Below are 26,292 nucleotides of genomic sequence, written 5' to 3'. Positions count from 1 at the left end.
GCCGCTCGGCGCCCGCGCGCCGCACTTTTTACTGTTTCTTAGCACATAGGCGCTCATTACGCGGCACGCACACAGCGCCGCCGCCCGTACCGTCGCGCGCACATACGCGCACATAGTGCAAGATGTACATAATGTACATTCCGCTCCACGTCGCCGCTAGATATGTAGGTGAGCTGCGACGCGCCGTACACAAATCAAACAGTACGTCTATAAATAACTCGAGTGTCCGTGAAATTACAACGTCGTTTCGCCCGGCGCCGTGGACGCGCAACCACTAACGTCCAACCGTAACCCTCGCGAACACTTAATAAGTCATCTAATTACAAAATCCTATTTAAAAGCCGAAATTATTTTTCATCACTTTCTACAATGTTAGTCGGTTCCGACATGAAAACGATCCCAAATTACAAAACGCCACAATAGATTTTCGCGCACTACACACCGCGGCAAAAAAAAAACACAGTATTGCAGTAGCATAGGCGGAAATAAAACCGCGAGATCTCGCAGACCTCTTCCGACTTATGGCAGCCTGGTACTTTGGCAGCGCGAAACGGCGTCCACCGCGCGCTGTACGCGGCACACTGATAAATATGCGAAACGATAAATTAGACGGTGCGCTGAGGCCGCCGCTGGCCGCCACTACAATGGGCGAAAAAAAGAATCGGCGAGAAAAGCGACGTGTTCGCGTTCCGTCAGACGCGGAATGTGTGTCACGCCGGCGTGTCAATGACTCCGCGGCGTGCGGCGAGCGGGCAGCGAGCGGGCGACGAGCGTGCGGCGAGCGACACGTGCCACCACGCGCCCTGCACACCGGCCGCCGGAAAAACGCGCTATCGCCGCTCATCGATTTCGAATTTCGAATGCACTTCGGAAAGAGAACGATAGATGTCGACGTTCGTATCTAATGTTGCCAGGTCGCGGGCGGCGATTGCGGGACATTGTGAAAGCTGCCTATCGCGTTGACTGTACTGATAAAATTTTCACGGCCCGGTGGTTAACTGTGTAATCGCAGAATCGCAGTAACAGAAATGCCTCGTGAAAGAATTGATTGACGAAACACGAGCTGAGTGGCGACACTAGCTAATAGACACGGACTGAGCAGGTCTCTCTCTATGTGTACCGACGACGTAGTCTAGGTCGAGAGAATTCGCTGTATGGTGCGCAAGACCGGTCATGGTGGTGTACTCTGGGAGAAATCTATCAGCTGTTCGAGCTGCGTTAATAACATTGAGTTCTTCTGCTGATCTCCTTATTTCCGATCCGATGTCGAAGCTACACTCCGAGAACATCACAGCCCTCACAAATGCTCTCTGGGTGGCCATTAGCCTTCTTATGAACCCCACCGTAAGCGACAACGTTTGTAATCCGTATGTTATCATTATTTCCAATAGATTCCAATTTTTTTGGATATTAATTCGTACAGAACCTCATGAAGACCAAACAATTCTGGCATTTGTCAATCTTCTATGTTTAGCATTATCTATGACCCTCCTAGCCTTATAAAACTTTGAAGTATTGACAATCGTTAAATGAACATAAATAATCGTTAAATCTACTAAAAATCATTTCAATTTAACTATCAGAAAAATTTCAATTAATTATGCCGCTGTTAAGGAATGTCCTGTTAAAATAAAATGCATGGGGTACGTAAGCGGCGTCGTGACGGACGAGTGACGAGCTGTCAAGCGTTCGGGCGTTTCCGGAAACACTCGGAGACGTTCGGCGTGGGACTTCGTTTGGCGCGACCGCGCGAATTAGATAGTTTTTGAAATGTCAATTATTCCTCTCACTATCTATTTAGCTTTATGAAAACAAATAAAATGTATAAGAAATAATTTACTGCATCATTCAAGATTCACAGGAGTGATATATTAAATAACTTTTTTTGATGACCAAGTTATATAGCTATAGGTGTAAAAGTTTTTAAGGCGTGAATTTGAAATAATTTGTCAACAAAAAGCCTGCCAATATTTGCACCTATTTTCCTATATAAAGTTATTACTCTGAAATATGATGTTTTAATATATTTTACTTTTGGAATACCAACAACTTCTGGTAATACGAAGTCTGCAGTGCAGGGATAGACTCTTTGAAAACGATTTATTTATTATATTATCATTACGTCATTTACTATGTATACAGGTGTACAATACATTAATTGACAGCCAGAGCTATATATTCATCCCTTTAAAACTTTTACATCTATAACTAATCAACCCATAGTGTGAATTGATCTCATTGTAGCAAAAATCGTAACAAACTCAATATAATAAGCTATACTCAAATAATCAGGATATTTTAATTTCTCGTCAGTATTCAGCATCACTTTTAACTGATGACCACATCTCATGATTATTTTTTTTCTTTCTTAAACCACTTTAATTAAGATTTTAATACATTATTGCCCAAGTACGCTCGTTGACTGTATAAATATCTTACCAAATATATTTTTAATGTATATTTGACACGAGCCGCCCTATATCGTTTAAAGGTTGGTATCACTGAAAGTTTTTTTAGAACTGGCCATTTTAAAAATGTTAAAAAAAATTTAACAATTGAAAATAGAGCTCATTTTTAGTCTTTCACAAACTGATTCCGTCATTTATTCAAAAAATTGGCGGCAACCATAAAATTACATTTCAACGTTATTATGAATTTAACAAGTAAAAATTTTCGTTGTATTGTTGGCTAATCCTCCAAAATGTGGATGCAAAGAATATGCGCCACTGCTTCTCACGATGTGGCAAGGTGAATATTTTGAAAAACAATCAGTAAATTAATAAGTGGATACTTGCTTTAATTCTTTATTTTTAACGCTATCCGAGTCAATTTCAGTAACTAAATACTACGATGTTTAGTAATATGACATTCGTGACGAAATATTTGAGAATGCACACGTCAGTATTTTACCAGCCTTGGGAGGTCTGTTTCGTACTAACATTGGTCTGAGTACGAAATAGACCTCCTGTGGGTAATCCTGGTTTTTATCATTACCAATATATAGTAAAGCAGTCAAACTTTCGTACAAAAAAGAAGTGTAACTATGAAATTATGTGAAATTGCATTTTACATTTGAATAGGATCACTATAGTGCTACCAAAACCGCCGTACCGCCGGAAGATGGGTTGGGGACGAGGAAAGAGTATGTACTCCGCCACGAGCGTTGACGGTGGACTTACGGGACAGACATAACCTAGACTGGCAAATTCAAGTGGCAGCGGGGTGCCTTAAGAATCTGCAGTGGTGACCACGAACCGGCAAACCCAGCGTGCATTGTCCACAAGGTGGATATGTGACCTTGTTAATTTCGTCTCAAAACGCTGGATACAGGTCGCTTCAAACCAGTGTTGTTGCAAATCTATGTCCATTAGTGAACATCGTATGGCTGAAATGCTGTGGAGACTGCACTTACAGTGTGAGTGAAAAGAATTAATTTAAAAAGATACGCATCAAATGAGTGAATGTAACTAAATAGTAACATTACCCGGTACTACTTCTATCAATCGTACTTGGCGGTGGAGCCTTGCTGTGTTTAGCTGTACAAGTTATAATTCGTGTCTGCCGATGAAACGTGAACAAGCGCCATCGATCTTAATCCGCTGTCGCTTTTCGTTACGTAAGCCCATTATCAACAAAACCGGTCGCGAGGTCATTCACACCTGCTGGCTCCCCGCCGGCGCACACGCTCCGGAGACGCTGCAGGTGGCAGATCCGTCTGCTGGTACTGCGTACACTCGATGAACAACAACATTCACGCATCAACATCTGTCACCGTCATCACCTTTGCTACTATTTGTATCATTTAGCAATTTTTTCTCCGTAGTACAGGGTGAGCCATTTAGTAGAGCTGATTTTAAAGAAAATTTACAGATGTGTGGCGTCTAAAGCAAACATCCAACTCCTCGAATTTAGGCTGCTTATTCCTGAATAGTCGCTCGTGCATCGCTCGGAGTATAGTAAACATTTTTTCGATGCTTTTTGAGTTGGGCAATCATCAGTTTATGGGCATAAAGGTAGCTCTTGAGGTACCTAACAGAGTAAAAAATTGAATGGCGATGAGACCTAAGCTCGGAAAAGACAAAGGGATGTCCCTTAGACGCGATATCTGTTATCCAGTAAACATTTTGGTTAAAATTGGTACAGACTCAACGAGGCATTGAGAGGCCAATGCTCGCAATATCTCTAAGAGATCACAAATGAAGAGATCCGTAGATGAACTAAAGTAACCAACATAGTCTAACAAATTGGCAAGGTGTAAATAACATAGTGCGCAATACAGATGGCCGCTGGAGCCTTAAGTGTATGTATGGAATGGAAATTAAAGCCTGGTAAGCGCAGCGTAGATAGTCCGAAGGCTATCGATACAGACCCCTCCCCCTTCAACAGACTTCCTTGGTTCTTAGAATTTCCAAGGTCTACAGAACCTACTCCCTTATAGTCTCATCAACTAGCAAGTCAAGGATGGTTCAGCTTGGGTACCCACATTGTTGATTTATGGAATTATTGAGTCAACGAAACACAGTTACTATTTTATAGTAGTACCCAAAACCGCGGCCGCAAAGTGCGCCGAAACGTTCACGAGACAAGAGTTCACATGAGATTGATTTCGTCGGACGAATCTTACGAATTCGACTTAGAATATTTTAAAATATCACTGTACGGCTAGTGTATTTATAAGATTACCTAAATAATTAATAAGTTTAGGCTTTACAAGCCTGTCGTTACCTAATACTTCCAAATATAACATACTTTATAGAATTTTTTGGTGTGTTAATTGAGCAATAGGTTACCCTCCCTCTCCGTCGCTCCACCAGTGTAAAGTAAAGGCGCGGTACAGCGGTTTCGGTTGGACTTTCTACAAGTCTGGACAGCACCTCCACGTTACGGTTTGTTCATCAGAATCACGATAAAGAAGTCTTGCTCATCTTGTCACTTCGCCGAATAAAATCAGTAATCGTGTTTTTGAATTATGTGCTAAATTACCCACACACATAAATCCCAGTGGTTTATTTCTTTTTTATCCATCCATCATCATCTCTTCATCATCATCTATTTGTTTGAAAAAATAATTCAATCAGCATTATAGAAATGTACCAGGTGAGCATAAACGTAACGGAGTATTATATTTTTTCGATCTAATCTCAAAGGGCTGATTACTGCTTTGACTTAAAGCTTATTCTATCCAATTGTCTTAAATAGTGTATTCCGATTTCCGATGTCGTCATAGCTGGTGACATTACCGGCATAATGATGACGCGTCCCTGGCGACTGCGCAATGGATAGCTAACCAACTTTAGTTTATTTTTCATTAAGTATATATGTTTCGCATACTTTACGAGCGGACTAGGACTGCAGGGACTGTGAGAGGTAACAACTTATAAAAGCACTGAGAAAAGTTATACTAACTTCCTCATAACGAAAGTATTATCCATTTAGTAAATGGTTTTAGACAACGCGAGGACTTATCTTGAATGACATCTTCAAATGCATGATCTCAAAATCGACTTCATTTGGGGATCGGCGAATTGATAAATAATTTCGAAGGCTCCTAATAAAAACTTTTGAACGCTGTCAAATAATGGACGATACAACCTAAAAAAATAATGATTACACAAATTTTAAATACATTAATGATTATCTAGTGAAAGCGTTTTCAAAATTATTTACTTTAATTGTTTTCTTTCTACTCCTAGTATCTCTACTGCCAGAAGTTGCCAGCCTTTAGCATTCCAATATAAAAAAAAATAATATCACATTTTTGAGGACGATGACTTTAGACAGATGATTTGAAATAGATCCAAAAGCTTCATAGCATTTTACTGACAAATGAGCCATATATGCACCCCTTAAAAGCATTTATACCTATAAACAATCATCATATATAACTTGCCGCAACGTGTACATCCAAGAATGCAAAACAAATTTCTACGAAGCAACTCGTGCCTGTCATATTAAGGCATGGGATGATACGTTCCCTATTAACCTATTAGTGTCATTAGTTACGACTTCCTCTAAACTAGGGCAGCAATGTTTACGCTTCTCTGTGACAGATATATACATCTACACTACTAAAAAATGTATTTTAAATATACTAAATATGAATATTTGGAGAACGTAAAAAACGTCCTAAAAGCAATAAGTATATACAGTTACATAAAATAATTATAATTTTTACGGACATTATATTTAATTCTTAGTTTAAAAAAATATCAATTGAATTCCAAATTTGAAATAAATTGAAAAAGGAAACGCTGGTTCATCAGTATCGAGAGAGAGCAAGCGAGAGGTAAGTTGATTTAATTCATTAGGGAGACTGAGACGCAAGATGCGTTAGAGAGAGAAGAAAAATTAGTGAGTGCAACTTGAGTGAATGAGTGAAAGCTACCGGCGTGCGAGCGGGACCCGATTAGCGCGCTGAGCGGGTGCGAGAAGGACGGCGCGAGTCTGTTGACGTAGTAGTAGATGAGATAAGGGGCTATCAGCAGTTGGATGCGCGTTTACACGGCGCGTTACACTCGACTGGTATTCTTTCGAAGAGTGTTTATGAAGTCCGTCGTCAATTAACTTTCACCTTTTTACATACAACGTAGTTTTAAGACTATATGACGCACCTCAGATTTATAAGGTAATGCTCATACACTACCATACAAAGTTAATTTTAGTTATTGTTAACATAAGTTTAACTGGCCACAGTTCCATATGCATTTTCGGTACTGTCACTCATATCATTAATGTGTCCTTTCGTATTACTCACGTCTGATATGTCTATACTTAGTGACGATTTATTGCGAAATTGATTTAAAATTTCCTTCAAATCATAAAATATATTCAAAATTTGAGTTCCCTTGTAAAGGTCAATATGTGTCTTAATCCAAAAATTGAGATTGTTGTCAAAAATGATTGACCTGTCAGACAAAAAAATTTTCAGAGTAGTACTATATTTAGTTTTAATGTCTTATTCCACATGCAGGGAATACAGCTGTAAATTTACTACTTAGTTTGTATACAAGATGAAGTGGTGTTATTTGTTATTTCATTCCTAATTTTTAATTTTTTTTTCTCATGGAATATATATATAAAATCAGGTCAATTGGTCAAATTGTTCTCGAATTTTGCGCATAGTAACACATTGTTGGTTAGTCATGTAAAAGCCTTGAAGGGTATATAGTATACATATATATATATATATATATATATTACTGGCACATAGTAAAACAGTAAAGAAAAGACATTCTATTAAACTAAAAGCCAAACGTTTCTGGTTTACTGGTATTGCAATAAAATTGGACCCTCTATTTTACACGCAATGTCACAAGCGAGATGACAGATGTGCTGTAGAGATATACACAACTTGCATGCACACGTGGCATGAAACGAGAAAATGATATAAGTATTATAACAGTCTTTATAACCTTATTTTCAAAGATTTGCTGTATTTGGTTGAAAAATATGTATATACAATTACATATATTACATAATTAAAGTATGTTACCCAATATATACTAGGTCATTGGAAATATGCGTAAACTTTAAAGCATTTCTTGACTAAAATATAACACTGTCATACACAAGTTGATTTAATTATAAATTAACATTACACGGTTCGGTACTACTTAAACAAAATGATGGTGAACCAAAGAATTAAGAATCAAAACATATATTCTTAGCACATGTTAAAATATATAGGTTATGATAAAAAGTAACATCGTGTGTGTTTACGATTAATTTATGTATAAACAAAAATTGATAATTTTATACGTATTAGTAAGTTTCATAAGTAAACGATAATAATAAATTTTATGTAAAAAAATGTATTATTAAAAGAGAAAAACGTATTTGAACGCCGTGTGTAGATTACTTAAAAACAATAATCTCAAAGCTACAAGCAGCTATCGCGCCGATGTAAACGAGGCATCAGTGACACACACAAACCCCGGCCCACGCAAACAACGGCGTTTATTATTATTAGTACATGCACGCTCAATGTTAAGAAGGTGATAAATGTAAATTATTAAAAATGAGTGCAAGTGTACTTGAATAAGGTGTACCGTGAAAAGATAATATATTCGACCAAAATAATGCAAAACTTTTTTATTAGAATATTGATAATTCTAGGCATATCTGATGACAATTAAGTGCAATCATGGTTGAGTGAATTAAGAGTGTTTAAATAAATCTTAATATAGCATTTAATAATTCTCAGTTTTTAAATCTGTAGAACTCGTTCGCATGATTTACATTATTATGAATACATTAAACATTGTTTAATTTAATAATAGCAGCTGTTGAATTATTGGTCGGCTCTTCCTCAGTAGATCAGTATTTCGAGCGAGTGGTACCCGAAATTACATGCAAATACCGACTACAATGAAAATATTTTGAATTTGAAAATTTATGGCTACTAAGCTATCCAAGAATTTTTAAAAAAAAAATCACAAAAAACGTTTTAAAAATTTAAGTTTTAATCTTGTAGTGGAGAATACTTTAATATAGTGAAATAGATTCGATTTTGTAAACTTGACTTTCAAACAATTATACTAATGGATGTACTAATTAAAAATTAATTACTACTTTATAAATTTAATAAATAATCAGAGGATTTTTTTAAGTTACATTTAATTTTTAATATTTTACCCATAAATGTAATTTTTTTCACATCATACTTTTAACCTGTCTATTAAAATAATATTTGCCTTATATAAACAGTGTATAAAAAGCTTGGTAGAAAAAGATAAGTCTAAATGTTGATGACCGCGAAAAATAAAGTTTACGAATTAAATAAAAAGTGTAACATGAGACATATAAAATATAAATATATCATAGCTCATAATCACTAATGCATAATATATATATACCAATGAAATATTAGCTATACATTGTAGTTGTCTTTGAGATCATGGTGCCCGTACAACCAGGATACTAGTTGAAAATTATTAAATTTATAAAGTAAATAAATATAAATGCTACTCGTTTATTATCGTAAAAGTTTAACGAAGTCTCCTTCGTGCACTTTCTAAGACCTTGCGACCAACTTTTACGAGTAATAAAAGATAATAAAAAAAAAACGGTGCGATGTATTTCTAAGACAGAAAGTTCAGCTAGCACCTTCGCACGATGCGCCGCGGCGGGCGTGTTGAACTCACCCACACACGGCGACATCTGTGTGCGTGAATACAATAAAAATGCGCCTGTGTTCGTCCGCCGTCAAACTAGACGCGGTGTAAAGAGGTTTTATAGTCTTGATATATGGTTAAATATTTAAATATAAAAACTTGATCAAATACACAAGTAACTAATATGCAATATATTTCATTTGAATTTACTATGAAAAATTCGCGAAATAAATAAAGCATCATTTTTCACAGAGCGACAGTCAAAGGCTCTTTGATTGTGGTAAATACTCCATAGGTTTATTTTTGAACTTTTGAACCCACACGAAAAAGTATGTAAATATTATGAATCAAATTGCATTAAAAATGATAGTTTTTTACTGTTATTTATTTTGTAATAGTTACGATATTAAAAGGTAATAAAAATAAAGGTTTCACAAAACAAATACCACGTAAATGAATAAAGTCGTAAATTTACGACGATTTCCACAAAAATTAAAAACAAATGACAACGGTTTCGTAACTCTTCGACTATAATTTAATATAGCCTCTATCGCTTGTCACATAGCAGTAGCCACATAGCGGTAGCTTCACATTAACTATTTATAAAGGGTAAAGCAACAAGTGGGCGTCCATTTACAATACCGCCAGAAGTTAAATCACAATCGTAGTAGAATTTTAACTCGGCACTATCAGGATTAGAGAGCTTAATTTGAGAGTAGCGGGATCGCTCAAAATCTGGTGCACTTATTAATACGGATAATATAATTGTTGTAATGATAAATACAGATTTCATTTGTACATATTTTAATTTATACTTATCATTACTTATTGAAAAACTGCAAAGGAAAATATTGTTAAAAAAAACCACCATCAGTATACTGGGCTATAACGGATCCGGCTCCGATGCTTGTTTTTTTTTTGTTCTTGTTACAAGGAGATTTCGGTACCAATATTTGTAAAATAAAAAGATAAAAACTCAAAATATTAACTAATATTGTTAATATAAGGATATTATTTATATAAAGTGGAAAAATCAAGCTAAAATACCTTGGGCATGTCGTATAATAAAATGGAATAAGTTGCTTACATAAATGTTATTGTATCTTGTATATATGTCAATAGTTATTTTAAAATTAATATACGATTTATTAATTTCAGTACATTTTTGTTTACTTTTTTTTTTGTTCACCAGGTCTATCATGATAATTTGGATACTTTGTAATTAGTTAACTAAGCGAAAGGGTTGCAACAAACTAATTTTATTAGAATTAATGAGAAGGTGACTAGACAAACAGGGCGTTCGTCCTGTTGTGTTACGGTTTTTTAACAAAAAGAATTTAATCCCTTATCAGTTTTTTCAATCTTTTTATATGCTCTATTATATGCCAATTTATACTACAATTTTGTGTGTATCGCTAATAATAATAGTACTCTTACATATAGCTGTGAAAATGCACAATTAAAATACTTTTTATATTGGAAACCTAGTGCTACCCTCTATACTTTATTACTCTTAATTGGTGTTTTATATAGATGTCATCAAAGTACCTAAGTATACTGACTTTGGCAACAAAGGAATGTTTCTAATAAAGATATATAGTAAAACTAATGTCAAAATGTAAAGTAATGTCTAATTATCAATTAATCGTATTTTTATAAAACGCTTCACAGTATCAAGAGTGTTTGCGCTCACCGCACGCACTCACACACGTGCGCAGCGGCATTGCCGCCACGCACACAGTCGCGTGCGTTACATTAAAACAATTATTGCCGCAGTTCGGTGCGATGACAAGTTTTCGGAGCGCGGCTCCAACTGGACGCGTGTCGCCGGCGGTGACCTTGAGCGGGAATCCCTTGCGGACTAGTTGATATCCCGAACTACACACAACTATTTCTTTTTTCAATCATAAACTACAATATAATAGTAGTTGTACTATAAAGGTGTACACTGGGTTATTGGTTATAAGAGTAAAATCTTTAAGTAGGTTGAATATATAGATTACTAGCTGATCCCGCAAACGTTGTTTTGCAAAAAAAAATAGTTTTTAATTAACAAATGTAAGATAAGGGTTGATCGTAAAGGGGTGTAAATTTAGGTTTGTATGTATTTTTGTATGCTGTATGATAATAAAATAAAAACCAAAAAAATTGTCTAAAAAATTAAAAAATAAATTTAGGGGTGGACCACCCTTATCACTTAGGGGTATGGAAAATAGATAGTAGCCGATTCTCAGACATACTGAATACGCATGTAAAATTTGGTAAAAATCGGTCAAGCCGTTTCGGAGGAGTTCAAGTTCGAACACCGTGACACGAGAATTTTATATATTAGAAGAAGATATGCTGTCAATTAATGAATGGAATTAAAATAAAAAAAATATTAAAATGATTTGTTTACTGTCACTGCAGACTGTATTGTCAGTAGTAAATGAACTATTACATATATAAAAATAAATTTCATAGTGATCAAAGTTTTAAAGCTTTTTGCTCACAAACTTCATCCTTTTAATGCTATTAACCCTTAATTAGGCGCATTAAGAAAATCACTCAATTAGGCGCATGGGGTCTTAAATGACCCCAAAAAAACATTGGGAAAGGAGTATCAAAAAGGAATAAAACTTAATGGATTTCTATAGTAATTAATAAAGTTCTTTAATATACTTAACTTTACGAAACAAATAATTACTATGACATTAAAAATATTAAAAAAAAACAAAAACAGTAAACCTCTCTTTAAACTAATTTTTTCGGCATAGCCGAGATCAACTTAAGAAATAAAGTTTATTCAGCCTCGTCAGCGGAATCTTCTGTTCTGCATCCGACGCAGTAAGTCCTTGAGTGTTGCTGACAAATAAATTCACGACACTTGAAACATTTTGTTGGCACTTTTTAGTCGTCCTTTCTAGGACATGATGAACAGCGGCCGCGCTTAGCTGTCGATTGATAAACCGCCTTGTTCACATTATAAACTTCATGGAGCCGTTTATCTGTTGTCACTGGTACAGCACGTAGTTGTATGCGACGTTTTTGGTGATCTTCCACAAGTGCCGTAGCTATTTTCTTTAAGAAAATCCGTCTTGAATATGTCAAAGTTTTCTCAATATTCGCTTTGTGTATGACAAATGCCAGATATGTTTATACTCCAGGTAAATGTAAAATAATATTTTGTGCTCGGGTCTTTACTGCGTTCGATGGTGGTACTTTACACCATTTCACTTTCGGGCCATTTCTCTGAGTATGTCGAGATAAAAAATAATTATCTTCCGTTGATACTGGGATGTCTTGGATATGTTCAGACTCCTCAATTTCGCAGTCTGAATTATGAGCGCTATCAATGAGAGCATCGTTTAAAGTTTCGTCTTGCGAATCCGAAGCAGCAACATCTTGCTCTTCATCAAGCACTTCATCCAGCCATTGCAATACTTGTTTGTCGTAAGGCATTTTAATTCAAAAAAAAAGAAAAAGCATAGAAAAACACTCAAAAATACATAAAGAAATCATACCGTATCAAAATACACACATACAAAGATAAATAGTACGATATACTAATATAAACACAAAAAAAATCACAAAAGTAAAAACTTACCTTCGCCAAAAAATGTAACGTAACTAGGCGCATGGGGTCAGCTCTCTAAAGGACAGCGATGTGTGCGCAGGAGTTAATGTTCTGGATGTGACTAATTTGCGTACCCCGCGGGGAGTGAGGAAGCTAGAAAGAGCGTTAGTACGCTCTGAAGACTGTAAGCCATAATTTTTTGAATTTCAAGTGGCGCTGACCCCATGCGCCTAATTAAGGGTTAAACCTATAACCAATCATCTCACGGACTTGACTTTCTGGAGACATCGAAGTTTGCTCTTATGATGACTTAATTTTTTTATTTTAAAATATTAGTAAGCTGCTTTAAACAATTGTAATTAAACGTTTACATTTAATCTAATTTAACTTGGTATTGGCCAGATGGTATGGTCTGAAAAAATAAAATAAGTTTATTGCAATTATCACTTTATAAAATGAATGTTTAAATAATAAACAATAATTGTACGAAGAATTTGGTTACGTCGTAAAACACTATTTTTATTTCGATCAGTGACAAATTTTTGACAGTTACAAATGATGTTTTATTTAACTTACATTGTTGTAAGTGTATAAAAATTAGAGACGTTATTAATATTTTGTCCAACATTTTATCATATGTGTCCAGAGCCTAATGTAAGACATAAAATATATATTAGCCGGATCGATCAAGCGATTAATTTTTATTTATGATTGTAATTTTATTTAACAAAAAATTATTTATCCAAATAAAAACTAACACAACGCAGCATACATAAATAGTTTTCGTATCAAGACTATTCATTCGACTTGTGGTCTGTCGTCAAATCTCTGTCGGCCAAATGTCCGGACCGGTTGGTACACGCCTATTGAAACTTTATTTTTAATCTCATTATACTTCTGTAATTAGTTTTTAAACGTAAAACATAAGCAGATAAAGATTTTTTTCACTCAAAACTATACTTTATATTAGTGGTGTATGATTGAATTTTGATTGAAGCAATTAATTCAAAATACTGTGCTGGGTGCAATTGCTGACTAGTGTTAATCATTCTCTTTTAACACCAGCAATGCATTTTCTTACTGCATAGAAGACTTGCCGGTATTTTTTTCCATCATTTTTTATCAAGAAGTGGCAGAGGTCCAAACCCTCTCGGGCGCCCATATGTCGGAAAGCTGAGAGAGTATTATCGGCGAATGATATATATCTTCAGAAAGGTGAATATACGGAAAAATTATTGCCGTTCAAAACTGACTTTGATTTATGGGAAATCAAATGTATATGTTTTGAATAGTGGTAGCCCAGAGGAGGACGAGAGACGTAGAGGACTGAGGTTCGATAATGTCTTCAGAAGTCTACGTTCACACGCAACCTCACAGTTGCGTATATCTTTCGCATACCGATTCCTAAGAACATTTGTCATCTATGTCAACAAGGTTCTTTCTGTCTTCAACCAGAGATCACAAGCCGGTGCTTAGTATTCTAACTTTATAAAATCTCCAACATTGTCTTCAAACGGATCTAAAGGCCTAAGTGGAATTAGATAACCCACATGTTTCATTAGTTTTGACTACTTATCAAGTAAGATATGGATTGGATCTTCTAAAGAAACATATGGTCGTCCATGGAACCCTGGGAGAAGGTAAAGAGATTGGCAAATCTTCGATCGGAGAGGACCAATGAAAATCAAACTGGAAATTCACTGGTGACGTCTTCGAACTACAGGGGCAGGATTAGGAGTAAGCAAGAAAAGGACCAATATTTAGCCACTTCCGCACATGCAGTGGTAGTCATACAATAAAATGCAAATACAGACTCTGTGTTTGGCACTAATCCGTGTAACATAACTCCTGAACATGCCCCGTGGAGGGGTGAAACACGTGTTGAGTGATTTGGCGGTGGCGGTTGTGTGATTCGCATTGTTTGCAGCATACGCATTTATCAGCGTGCTGGCGGGCGGTGCATTTTATTGCATGACTACCACTGCATGTGCGGAAGTGGCTAAATATTGGTCCTTTTCTTGCTTAGGATGGACTTCCGCGAGGTAACGCTTGATTCCATTAAGGATTAGTAGTACCCTGTATTAAAGCTATATCGACGACTACCCTCAGGAAATGTCGATAATAAATAAGTTAATTAATTGCCAGAAACAAAATAATAATTCAGCTTATCCGCAAACAAGAAAGCAACGGGAGAAGACTGACAAGTGCCTCCATTGATTTTTCATTTGCATGCCCCTGAGACGGCGATATGGGCCGCGCGCGTGTGCGAGCGAGAGGCTAAAGTTATTATTAATAGGGGTGTTTCACCCCATCGCCTTGCCCCTGCCGGTTGCGTATGAATGAACGGTGACGTGGACTGAGAATTTGACCTTATATGCGAGGCTTGATTGCGGCGAGCTTGGCTGCATATCGGACGAGGAGGTCAGAAGGCCGCGTGATTAAGGACCCTGTAAACACCCCGTACTAAATACCTGAAGCACATTCCACGGCTTATTGCAGACGACGTGATGTAGTGAACATCACGTCATTATAATTTTATAATGTATACAGGGGCACAAATTTTTAAAGGGGTGAAATGTATATTGTGTTTGTCCGCAAAAAGCTTTGAAGCTTTTACACCTATAACCAATCAACTGTATACTTTATGGATTATTGAAATCCTTTGAGATTTGTAAATTTTCGTAAAATCTTTGAAATATCAATTTTAGTATCTCTTTAAGGCACTTTGAAAGTTCATTCAGTAACCTAAAATCTAGTACTAAATACACTTGAGACTGGCGATTTGTTAGTGTATCTCGCAAAAAACAGAGCAGGCTTGAGAAAAAAGTGAAAATCATAAATTAAAAATGAAAATTTCATATTTTAGTTCAGTTTTTATAAGACGAAGTAACATCTATACAACTAAACATATTATCACGAAATAATATTAAATTCACCAAAAAGTTTAGTCTTTTGGCTTCCGTTAAATGTCGGCGCTCTTAGTCTGGTGGGGCTGTCGCAGCTTCCTCGGTCAAAGCGGATCTAAAATTTTAATTTCTCCTATTTATTTAGGTAATGTGTCGCGTCTGTGTGACTCGAATAACCGTCTCTTCGTCCCTCCGGGTGGTGATGGGGAAACTTCTGCGGCTGTTACCATCGTATTCCGCTGCTTCAGTAACTATCGATGTTGAAGTTTTCTTCTATCTTGATTTTCCTCATTCTGGCGGCTTGTTTGCGTGGGCGTGTCTAGTCTATGTGGTGACTCATTGACGGTCTCCCTGCTCCCGGGAGGCGGTGTTGTTCACAGTTTCAGCGGTTAACTTTGACGCAATGTTTGAAGGTAAAATCTGATATAACATGTTATTACTCTATGGTTAATATTAAATCCTATACATTGAAGAAAATAAATTTTGATAACGTCTCTTAAGAAATAAATAAATCACTGGTTTTTAAAACATTAGTTGTTGCTATTTGTCAACAGATGGCTCTAGCAGTTAGTATCGGTTGACAGTTGCATATCTGAAATGTCATGAATCAAGCTTGGACATGTGGTAAACAAAGCTCTTTGACATGTTAGATTTTATTGCGGCGTCGTATATTTGTATAATATACATTTTAATTTGTGCCAAATAATTATCATTTTCAGGATATGTTATTTTTCAAAATAAATATTAATTTATATGATCACTATATAAAACACACGGCTACTAGAGTCCATAAGGTTCACGTGTCAAGACGTCAACCCACACATCAGGGAACAGACAACTTAAATAAAAAAACTCTTGATATAGACCTTGAAAACGCTTGATATAGACCAATTCCAACCGGTGTCTTTGGAAATCCACGGACGAGGCCTATGTGGACAGACAGACGTAAACTGCTGGAGCAGTGGAAGTTTTACGACTGAAATAATTATGTTATCTATAACATAATGTGATGTTAATTGTGTTTATAATAAATTTTTTTTTTTTTTTATTTGACTTGGTCTGACATGTTTGTCAATCCCCACTTTAGGGTGTGGGGGGAATTACCTGTCAATCGCTAATGGCTTGTTTGGAAGTCTTAAATTATGTATTTTAAGATACTGAGCAGGTAATGGTACTGATTGTATTTATAGAAGTCTTGCTTGCTGCTTACCTCCCAAGGTTACCTTGACAAGTATTTAATGTAATCAGGCGTTACCTCGCGGAAGTCCATCCTAAGTAAGAAAAGGACCAATATTTAGCCACTTCCGCACATGCAGTGGTAGTCGTGCAATAAAGTGTTAAGTTATGTTACACCGATTAGTGCCAAACACAGAGAGATACACAGACTCCTGAAGATGTCCCGTGGAGGGGTGAAACGCGTGTCGAGTAATTTGGCGTTGGCGGTTGTGTAATTCGCATTGTTTGCCGCATGCGCATTTATCAGCGGGCTGGCGAGTGGTGCACTTTGTTGCACGACTACCACTGCATGTGCGGAAGTGGCTAAATTTTGGTCCTTTTCTTACCTTGACAAGACCAAGATATATTTAAGATGATCGTCTGCAAACGTGAGTCGCAAGGCAACAATTACTTAGATAAAGACAAGTACTTTCGCTGACTGAACTGCCACACGTCACCATCACCATCATCACATCATCCATAAGACATTCACTGCTGGACATGGACCGCCCTACAGATTTCAAACATTTCAAACAGGTGAGGCTTGTTACCAGTTTTTTCCGACAACCTTCACAAGCTTGAGTTTCCACCTTGTTGGTGAATGTCCCTCTCTGCGGTTGCCGTGTTCTTCATTCAAGAAGCTTAAGGCCTTAGCAGCAATCTGTTCTGCGCGCCATGTGGCCTGCACACTGCATTAACTCGATCTATTTAAGAAGTTCTACTTCCAGTTCTCTGCATATTAAGAAAGACTTATTTTAAGAAATAATTTTTAACTATTGGGTTGACTGACATCGAAAAGTATAATGTAAAGAAAACACTCTATATGGATCTTCTATGTACAGAATAAAAATCTAAGCTTTGATTTTAACCCCCACTGATTTAAATTGATGTTATTCAAGTATTTCAACTACGTATTTCATGTAGTTTCGTAATTTTGACATATTTCACACTGTCTAACGTTATTAACTATTAAATAAAGTAAAAGTATTTCTGAGTGACCCTTTTATGTGTTTGCTAGTTGTATTTAAATTTACTCCCTCGTTTGTAAAGGTGAAATAATATGAAGTCTGCAATATTTCTATTAATTATTGCATTCTTCTCCACACATACAACTCTTGTTTTAATGAAAGTACGGAGAAATAATTTGAGCTGTTTAAGCCGTTCTCGAATATAACGTTTAGCAAGACTTTTGGCGAATAATTTTGATTTAATTATCTACACAAGGTGATTGGGTATAGGTGCAAAAGATTTAAAATGTAAAGTTTATTTGTGGGTAAAAAAAGATTAAAGCCAACATATCTATTTCCAAACTCACTGTGCAAAGTGGTTACTCTGTGTATATGTTACATTACTTTTTTTTGCTATAAAAGTGCGATAAGCTAATAATTTCTGGCAGTATATAACCAATGATCCTGTACATTAAACCTAGTTCATTATATAGATGTGGTGTAAAAGCCATAATGTCCCGCAAGAGGATCGGGCTAAGTTTCCTGTGGCCCGCGAATTGGTCACGACTCCCGTAAAATTTTATTTTTCAATGCGTATTCTATTTTCAATGTTTCTATTCGATAGTTCAGGCCCATTGTTGGAAATTTTAAATGTTTCACGAGCCGCAATTAAAACACGCAGACGAATATTTATTTTACTAAAATTATATGATAAAAGTACAAAATATGTGTATTGAAGTTAGATATAATGGCACGCGTATATGACAGCACTCCTAATAATACTTAAGATGCCGGTTAGTTTATTACGATCGGTGTTTAAATTTCGCTAATTTTATGGCGGAATAATAATAACATTTATTATTATGCACACCGGTAATTTATTTTGATTTCCCAGGAGCTGACATGGGGTACATAGATTTAAATATTGATATAATTCGACAATCAATCGGAGCCAACCCACCCCTGGAATACAAATCGTATAAATCTCCTCTTGGAGACAGTATGGTCGCTGATCTGATCATATTTTTGGTTTTTCGCAAATTTCTATTTCATTCTGCGATGAATATTACACACCTGATCACCGGCTGTCCCGTATTTATGCTAAGACCGGATTACCAGTTTCGTTTGCAACAAGGGGTTGAAGAAATGAACATCACATCACTTATGAACAGCGAAGAAAATCGCGAGACCTTTTTAGAGTACTGCAGGAGGGTCATAGTAGACACCATTAAAAGGAATAAGTTGGCAAAAAAAAACATGTGTACAAGATTAGTCAATGTAAATATTTAAAACTATGAAAAATGTAGTGTGAAAATAAAAGGGATAATTGAATTATTTGGGAATGTAACTATATCAATAAAGAAAATAAAGAAAGAAAAATAAAGCAAAGTAGATCAAAATGTAAACTTGTGGTTAGTAAAAAATTAAACGGATGAAAGAATTAACATTTGAATTAATAATTAGAGTTAATAAATGACATTAAGAAGTAAAAAAGATGCGAACGCTAATAATAAAATCAGTAAAAAATATTTTGTAAAAGTAGTCCCTGTGTACACACGACAGGAAAAGTACGAAGCCCTCAAAAACGGAGCCATACAAAAAAGATGAATACTACACATTCTTATCTACATAATGCTACAGCGAGCGCCATCTATTGACTTGTTCCTTACCTAATAATAGTGAGGGATTCGTAAGTTTTATTTGTGTCGAAGAAATAGCCTCAGTGATAAAAGAGTGTGCGATGTCAGCCTTGCCGACATCACCAACTTCATTCCAGTGTGTACAACGCACCATCAGCACAACGCAGTTTCGGAGAATCTACTTATGTTTGATAACAGCGTAACGTTTTCGGAGATCAACGAGACAACTTGCCTTTTGTTCCTTCAATTTGTCGTTATATATTATGTGTCCACGCTACAATAATATTATAATTATAACAATTCGCAAAACGCAGTTAGGCCAAAACACCAAAATGAACTTATAAGCCACATGTCTCGAGAATCGTTTGATTAGTTCGATAGTTTTTTTTTTTAAATCGATAATGTAGATAAAAGTATATTAACTTTGACGCTAATGAACTAACATTTATATTTTGAAATTAAGAGAAAATAACTAACATTTCTACAAAAAATCTAAAGAAAAAGTTAAAACATTATACATAAAAAATGTTTTTTATTCACATTCTTGTTAATCTCTTGCATTGTACAAAATATGTAACTTATTTCGTAAATCTATGTTTATTATTAAGAGATAAATAAATAACTGAAAAATACGCTTTATTATTTTTTAGATCGTTTGAACGCGCTAGATGAGCTACTGATCCAGCTGATCCTATTGGAAATCCATAGTAGAAGCCTATGTTTTACGGTAGAAGTGATGACGATGATATGGTTTTACAGCAATAAGATATAGAAGTGATAAACATTATTGAATCAAGATTTATATGTACTAAATGTCCGACGTATCACGAAGAATTGCTCATTTGAATGACAATCCGACTGCCGTTGTGGCTGAAAGGTTCTCGAGTGACGACCACTAGCAGTTTACGCGGCGTTGATAGGTCCTCGCCTAGTGGGAGGACCCATCGGCCAAGTTAAACATTCTCACGCGAAGTCGCTAGATGCCGACAACGGAAGACCTGGTATCATGGCGGTCTTTCAGAACGGTCTATATTTTTCAATGTACGTCGATCGATTAGCTGTCATGATAATGCTGATGTGATTGGTTTCCCGAGATACAGCCTCTGCTTAATTTAAAAACATCTTGTGCACTTGTACTATTTATTCTTCAATTGTAATAACCATTTTTCATTTTCACTATTAATTCTGATGGACATCATTTAACCAAACGCAACGCATGCAGACAGTTTGTCGACTGAATAAGCCACGATCTGAGAAGGCAGTAGACGAAACAGTCAGAGAGATAGGCGCTCCAAAGGAGCCGACGAAATGAACTAACCAGTTTAAGCTCTTGGGAAATAAGTTTATCAAAACCAAAGCGTGATTTAAACGGTTCAGTGCTCCTTGGAATAATTACATTGAGACCGTTTTGAAATAAATATATATGTTACTTATTTTTAAATTTTAAACTTATAGAAAAAAATAATAAGTAATTTTAAAGTGACAACGGGCAGAGCACAACGCTGGTGGAACCGAAAGAATCTCAAGTGACGGCCACGTGAAGGTAGACGCGGCGTGAGTGAGCAGGCCCCTACAGTGGAACGACGACATAGTCAAGGTCGCGGATGCCTCTGGATGCGGGCAGAACATGACCGGTCACCGTGGCCGTACTTACTGGAGGCCTACGCCTTGTAGCGGGAATCCATCTATCGTCCGACATAATGATGTTGATTAAATATTTATATTTATGCAATCTACGTGTTTTCTTAATAACACACTTTCATATACCTACAAAACTAATTGATGTTACGAATTTTATAATTATTATTCGGATTATAACAATTAAAACACAGGCATACACATCAATAAGTTCGAGATTAACACGGTGACGTTACTTGTTCAGCGCGAATTATAAAATATTTCTACATATTTTGTTCAACCTTTCAAATAAGTAATGTCAAAATCAAACAAGGTCTAAACGACGTGAAACCTTATACAATTTATATGCTCTCATCCACATCATAATTTGAATAGTAGGACCACAGCTGGACATAGGCTTCCCACATAGATTTCTAACATGACCGGATACTAAGCGGCCTGCGTCCACCATCTTCCAACCATCTTAACATGATCATCTGCGCACCTCCGTTCTGGAAGGACGTGCTGCGCTGCGTTTGCCAGTCTGGTGGTCTTCACTCCAGAACTTAAAGGCCAATAGTAAGATAAAATAATGTACATTACAGAGTGATCACTGTAAACAGGATGTTTTAAGTGAATCCATGAGACCATCAAACCAACGTAGGTAGATTTTAAGTATACACACATATTTACAAATCTCATTAAAAATATGTTTAAGATAAATACACGAAATTAAATTTTACAAAATATCTATAATTAACTAAAAGTGAACGAGGATTTTTTTTTTATAAAATAGAAATATAAAAATTCACCATCGGTACCAGGAGCGCAGCGGCGTTAAGGGGTGACGTCCACCCCTCGCCACGTGCTCGCCCCCAGCCTACACCTCCTGCCTACCCCGAGTATACTTAAACGCTTAAATATAGGTTACGTTGTCTGTCAGTGTGGCCAAGCTGCAATTATTTTAACGCTAAGTTGCCATATAAACCAAAACATTACAACCATAAATATTCAATCATTTATATGCAACCTGTACTTAAAATAAATTAATAATGTAAATGAAAGTAAAAAAAAAAGTGTACCAATAAATTGACGTATAAACAAGTCGTATTAACAATAAGATTCTCTTAACCATGTTAAGCAAACCAGAATAACTTGCTCACAAAACCGGGTTGCGTAACTTGCGACGTTTAAAAATAACTTCAATTACACAACCAGTATTAACTTACGTAATCTTTGATTATTCCGTACGAATTTTATTAATTATAAATCTAAATGAGAAACGCTGGCCGTTTAGGAAAAAAAAAAGAGAACGTCAAAATTCAGTTGGAATTTGGAATGATTTTGATCGGGGCGCGGAGCAGACGACACTCGAGCAACCGAGTGGCGTCTCACTCCACATAGTCTTTACTTATGTATAGGCCGACCAGCGCGGCGAGAGCCCCGGGCCGGCGCGGAGCGGCCCCGCGCGGGGGGCCAGCCGTAGTCGGCCGCAGCGGTACCGATGAGTACATACGCTATACGTACATAGACATCCAGTGCTCGGGGTGGGAGAGTACCGTCTGCAGACACCATTCTGATCTTTCTATTTTTTTTTTTCGATTACTGGCCAGTTGCGGTATGATAATATTCATATAGTTTTAATTAATATATTCTATTTTAATTCTTCAAAAATATTACACAAGAGCAAATTACAACAAAAGTTTTTATTATTAATATTTGGTTCGCAGCTTAAAATATAACAATTTAAAGGGCTTAATTACAAATATAAAAAAGTAAAAACTCGTTAATTTCTAAAACAGTGAACATAACGTGCATTATTAAATTTAAGTTAATTATTTAAATCAAAAAAATGTGTTTCTATTATTCATTTAAATTTTACCAAAATTACCGACCAGAGAAAAAGTTCTTAAATTAAAGAAGACACAGCGTGTATTACGTAAAAAAATATAAAGTATTATAAAAACAAAAATTATCATTAAATAACACTTTTACACAAAACAAAATCAGAATAAGTTACTTTAGTAATACTAATCTGTTGTTACATTTACGCCCGGATACAGGACTTCTGCACCCATTGTAATAAATGAGACTGCAAGTAATCATGAAGGAATAAATTGCAATATATTGCTAGAGATTATACATGTCACTACATAAATATGTAATTTTAAAAATTATATTAAAAATATATATTTTTACACATAACATACTACGGGGTGATTAGTTGTCTAGTATAACTGATTTGTCAGCAAGCTTTTACACCAACGACATTACCCGATATAAAGTAAACACTTTAAATTAGGTAAAAATAATATTTTTTTTCTATTTGAATGCGAAAGGACTATAATTTCTGGCAATATAAAGAACAGTACAGTAAAGTACTGCAAGGAAAAATAATAATTAATTATAATATGTAAAAATTAATACTTCGAGATCGCTTTTACATTTACAATATTATGTGTACTCGAGTGTACCATACAGTAATTGAAAGCAAATGTGCTATATATATATACAATCACTCTGTACGAGTACGTTAAGGTTTAATAAAAATATAACCAAAAAATTAATTAAATCGGACAATAAAGTTTTAAATCGACAAAAAGATATAACAGTAACGACATTAAATAAAAAAACATATAACAATTACAGAATAAATTATATTTCATTATTGCAGGGCCATAGACAAAAAGAGCAACGAAAATAAATTTTGCCGCCATGTCAACCGTACCGGCGCACGGCACAGAGTATATACGTACCGTTCACCTACATTTATTTGTGCACACACACAGGCGCGGGTTTATGGCCGTCGCACACAGCGGCGGCGCAGGGACGGGCCTTACCTCGCACGCACACACGCACACATTTTATTTTATTCTCGGAGGATAATTTTGCGATTTTTACCGCCACGGTGACTCGACACGCGTTTTTTTTAAACGTTATGGAAAATAATTCGAGCTAACCAAGGCGGTTTCGGCTAACGGGCTCTTTGCCAGTGTGGCTTTCGTGTGGTCGGTGTTCCCGACCCGATATTAATATGGCACCGCAAATTTAAATTAACGCTATTGAGTTTTTACATGTATTACTGATAACTAGCATTGTATGGGTATTGCCTTGTCGAATTCAAGCTGTCAGCTATTAGCTCGGACCTTTATAACAATTCTCTTTTAATAAATACACGTTATTGAACATTAATAATCCCAGTTCACCCTCGAGTTGGAACGCCATGCCATCCAGAATATTAATCTGTAACTTTTTTCTAGCACTTACATTACATCTCGATACTAGAACATGAATATATTAGTGAGTTTAAAGCGTTCATGTATCGGTCACGTATCTTTTTTTCCCAGAACACAAGACGCCGAGTATGTTTTTTATCTCAGAAGCGAGGAGTCTATTCCGCCATTTCTTCTCCGAGCGTTATAGCTTTTCGAAGTGGTAGTCATATTAGTCGGACAATAACAACCGATCTAGTCAAGTTTTATTTCTTTGGATACTTTAATCGGAATTCTGTATGCTTATTGAGTGACAGTACAAACCGTAGTCGTCTCAAAAAATTATAAATTAGAATATAACTAAATCTGAAGTAAATTAAATAAATAATGAATCGAAATTGTAAAGTAGCAAACCAGGAGGCAAGGTATAAAAGGTAAAGAAATAGATAGGAATAAAAAATAATGTGACGGTTAAAAGAAGAACGAGTGAGAGATATCAAGACGTAAGAAGAATGAGAAAATAAAAAGAATGTGAATAATGACTCAGCGAAACAGTCCATGTGAACCCAAAACATGGGTTGTAGGACAGGCCCTCAATAGCGGCGACCAAAAAAACAAACGTAGTTGTCTCGCGGGGAGGACCTAGTTACTCCATGGAGCATCCTCCCAAGCGATCTAACATTTCTAAAGATCAATGTGACGAGCCAAAACCCCCCCAGGTATCCCTTGAACTAAGTCACTAAAGGTTTAGGTCTTACCTTGCCATCTACAATACACGGAATCTATAAATTCAAACAATGACGTAACTTAAAAAAAAAACAACCGGAAGCTGTTTAAGTGTGAACGCCAAACAGTTGTTCGAAAGCGTTATTGTGTTCCGGTACGACGGACGCAGATCTAATGAAATTACTGGCTTAATAAGACGTAGCAATATTTTTTTTGTCGAAAAGAAATCTGGACCTGCACGAGATATTCAGCCATCTGTGAGAAGATTCCTACCCACTATGGAAGACTTTACTAGGGTGCAGAGGTACCAAAGTAAGCTCTGTCCCGCCATCCTATTCACCTTCGTTGTGCTTTCGAGACCATGTCGATCCGTCGTCCGGTTCTGTGTCACTGAAGTCAAGGCTCTCTAAACCTAAGTATTCCTAATTGCTTACCTTACACCATGTCTAAACGTTCCAATACGACAGATTTTGTGATGAGAAATATGAATGCACAAATCTGACATTGTTACTAGGAGACACTAATTACTTAAAGTGCTACCCGCAACCGCTTTACCGGACAGTATGCGTGCGGCGAGACAGTCTCTCCATGTAAAAATTAAATCAACTAACAACAACATGGTAAATAGCAAGTATGATATAGGTTTGTGGTTTTGTAAACATCAGTTTAAGTTGTTGCACTAGTGGTAATTTTGTGGCGATATAGTGCAACCTTTCGGGGGTAAATAAATAAAGCATATATGCTTTTTATTATTATCACTACCTAGCTATACTCCTACCGATACCGCAATACCGCGCCATAGGTATACACGCGACGAAACGGAGGGGTGGGAGAATCAGCCGCTACATAGGTTCAGTCCGCCGTCAACGCTCGCAGTGGCGGCTGTTACGCTAACAACATAACAATAGCAACGCAGCGATTAAGCCTTATCACATAGCCTTGAAACGAATAACAGCCGAAGACATACATCCACAATTACCACTAACTCAGGCTACAAGTATACAAACTGGTTCCAGGGTCAATAGCAACATTGTTTCGTAGGTGACCTCGATTCTTCTTTCATCTTACCAACTTTTTCTTCTTTTGTCTGCCGCCACCTTCGTCGCTATTTGTAAACTTCTTCCTTTCAGTCAAAATACTTTAAAGCACAACAACTTCCGTGCGTAGTGGCGCCATAGTTACTCAACGTAAAACTACGAATTTAATTATATTTTTAAGTATACTTTATTTAATTTTAATCGGAATAAATCAATATATTGAAAATATAATAATATTTTATACACAGTTAACATTGCATTTTGAGAACATATGTAATTTAAATTTATATCGAGTATGACTATTTGAAGTTATATAACCAGAG

General features: G+C 36.2%; 1 protein-coding gene across 4 annotated transcripts in view; it reads right to left on the bottom strand.

Annotated features, from left to right (window-relative positions):
• Chi (LIM domain-binding protein 2 Chi) overlaps positions 1 to 26,292 on the bottom strand; it is an 84,191-nt gene that overhangs the window by 15,641 nt on the left and 42,258 nt on the right. Inside the window, exon 1 of one of the 4 annotated variants that reach the window (XM_068769851.1) lies at positions 443 to 687. The exons of 2 other annotated variants lie outside the window; for them this stretch is intronic. The gene's annotated coding sequence lies outside the window, so the exon portion shown is untranslated. Of the gene's footprint in view, positions 1 to 442; positions 688 to 26,292 lie in introns of those variants that run through there. One more of the 4 variants, XM_068769850.1, reaches the window with a different exon arrangement.

This window comes from Battus philenor, unplaced genomic scaffold (genome assembly GCF_028537555.1).
Source record: "Battus philenor isolate CCGP_79_NKW_IND1 unplaced genomic scaffold, ilBatPhil1.0.hap1 SCAF_29, whole genome shotgun sequence".
Taxonomy (NCBI): domain Eukaryota; kingdom Metazoa; phylum Arthropoda; class Insecta; order Lepidoptera; family Papilionidae; genus Battus; species Battus philenor.
The sequence above is the reverse complement of the archived record's forward strand: the minus strand, read 5'-3'. Positions and strand labels throughout refer to the sequence as shown.